We start from the raw sequence: 2,484 nt of genomic DNA on the forward strand, positions 1-2,484 counted from the left end.
ACTGAAGCCGCGCACACGTCCTCGACCATTAAGTATTTTGTTCCATCGTACTTCGATTCGTTCAACAGTCCGAGGTACAACTGAAAAAATCACATAAAACAAGAACATCATTTTCTCATCTCTGTCGTGCTTGATTGTCTGCTCTTTCTGCTCGACAGCCTGTCTGACCACATAGCCTGGGTTTAAAACACATTTCTTACAAATAATTCAATTCCGGTAAACACGACTCGATATTTTCTTCCAGGACGGCATTAATAAATAGTGGAGACAGTCACCATTGGGTCAAGACAACTATTCAAGTAAGACTTGGCGGGAATAGCTCTTTCTCTTCAGCTCTCGCTCTTCAGTTTACTGACGATAGTCTCTGAAATGCACTGCTTGTAACTACTAAACAAATTACATCCTTGTATAGATTTCGAGGCCCTAAATGCCATCGTGGCGCCAGGGGACCGGTGAAGGTGATAGATTTCGTAAAAATATTAAGACTGTAATGATTGATTGGTACATTAGTTTTCCTCCTTGATTCTTTTTCTCTAATGTTTATTATACCATAACTTGGATAAAACGCGCGTTCTGATTGGCCAATTGGTCATTTACCATTTGCCCATGGGCGCATGCTCGCTGACGACAGCTGACGTGCGATCTAACTTTCCGAGATTGTGGAAAGAAGAAAATGCCGTCACTAGCACATCAGTCCCAATTTTCCAAGACATAGGGTGCTTACCATTTAGCGAAATAATCCGGATGGAATGATCGTTGCATAAAGCTAAGCTATTTTCCGAATTTAATGACCAACCGGATGAGAATGGCGCTTACCATTTACTACACAGCATTCCATCCCGCATATTTTACTCGATCCTGTGAGAAAGGGCCTGGAAACGGAAGGATTCTCGCAACTCATAATGGAATCTGTTAATCTTGAATATTTAGTTCCAAAAAAATATAAACAACAACTCGAAGTCTTTTGAAACATTGTTTGTAGAAAAAAAGACGAATACATAAAATGAAAATCTTTACCTGTGAAATTTTGCGAGTTTCGATGAAGTAGTTTTGTGAGTCAACGAGAGCTTATGGAGAAAATTGCGGTAAGGAGACAGTTATGAACGATCTATAACCATGAAACCTAATTTTTCTTTGTTTGATTTAACGGAAAATGGTTTGGGGGTTCTTTTAATTCCACAAACAACTTGTTACGTAGAAGAAAAACGCCAAAGCTTGAACATGCGCAAAACCGTGAAACTGTCCCTTTAAAGACCCTATTGAAAATAAAGACCTTAGACAGCAATGACCAGAACCAGGTTGCTGACCAGCGGTTTTCTTTAAAACAATGGTTTGCTGGGAGTGCTCAGTCTCGCGGGCTCAGAAAACCTTGATTGTGGTCATTGTTATTTAAGGTTTTTCTTTTGAAAACGGCAGACGTGGCGCTTAAATTTGACATAACAAACAAGTATTGACAGCAAACAAGTATTTATAATTAAATCTCTTTATTAAACATTGGGAAAAATGGAAAGCGGTGAAAAGATTACTAACGCCGCGTCATTTGACTTCAGAATCCAGAGACAGTTTTTACAATGAAGAAGTCAACAGAGAAGCCTTTTTTTGTGCACGCCATTAAAACATCAAACGATGGAACGGTCTTCGACATAAGTTTAAACTGACATATGGCAGTTTATTTACCTTTACCACTGAAAAAAGCCTTGCCTCTCATGGTGTAAGGGATTTGAAACAACTTGAAAGTTTTTAAGCTTTGTACAAACAGGAAGCAACACGGCTTTGTTGTAAAAAGAAAGACAATCAAACAATTATTTAGATGCTTTTGTATTTCTAATTGCAAAAATGCTCTACTTCCTCCTGCTTGCGTCAGCAATGTGTGTTTTTCATACGATGTCAACGAGATTTCGTGACAGTGAGAAGAGTCATGCAATTCACAAAACGCTTTGCTCCACCGTCAGACGTGTGACAACGCCATTTATGGTCTGGGAGACCTCGCCTTTTGTTATTTTCCGTGTTAGCCTCGCTCTAATTTATTTTTACAACACTGTAAAAAGGTACGGTCAACAAATAACTTGGTTTTTGCCAGCGCCATTCTTGGGAAGAAATTCGTGGCTAGACTACCGAATACCAATCTACTTAGACGAACACTACTCTGTATAAAGCATTCGATAGAGCCTTCCCCACCCTCCCCCACCCAAAAAAAAATGTGTAACAGGGATTCTTAAAGAAAAATACATACAAGACAGGAAGATGGCGAGGAGGGCATGGCTTGTTTTTTCCTTTTTTTTTCCTTTTTTTTGCAAAGCAAATGGAGCGTTCTTTGAATGATTTAATAAAATCCGAACTTTCTAAACCGTCGCCTTCATCTGCTGGTGGTTTAACCACGCTTCAAATTTTCCATCACTTTTATGCACAACCTCATATTGCTTTACAACAAAATGACTGCTTCATTACATTTCAACCTACAAATTAGCTCCAAACAACTTAAAA

General features: G+C 39.0%; 1 pseudogene; it reads right to left on the bottom strand.

Annotated features, from left to right (window-relative positions):
* Positions 1 to 1,480: 1,480 nt before the first annotated feature.
* The window catches only part of LOC138057007 (fibronectin type III domain-containing protein-like), a 47,513-nt pseudogene continuing 46,509 nt past the window's right edge, over positions 1,481 to 2,484 (bottom strand).

This window comes from Montipora capricornis, chromosome 7 (assembly GCF_036669925.1).
Source record: "Montipora capricornis isolate CH-2021 chromosome 7, ASM3666992v2, whole genome shotgun sequence".
Classification (NCBI taxonomy): domain Eukaryota; kingdom Metazoa; phylum Cnidaria; class Anthozoa; order Scleractinia; family Acroporidae; genus Montipora; species Montipora capricornis.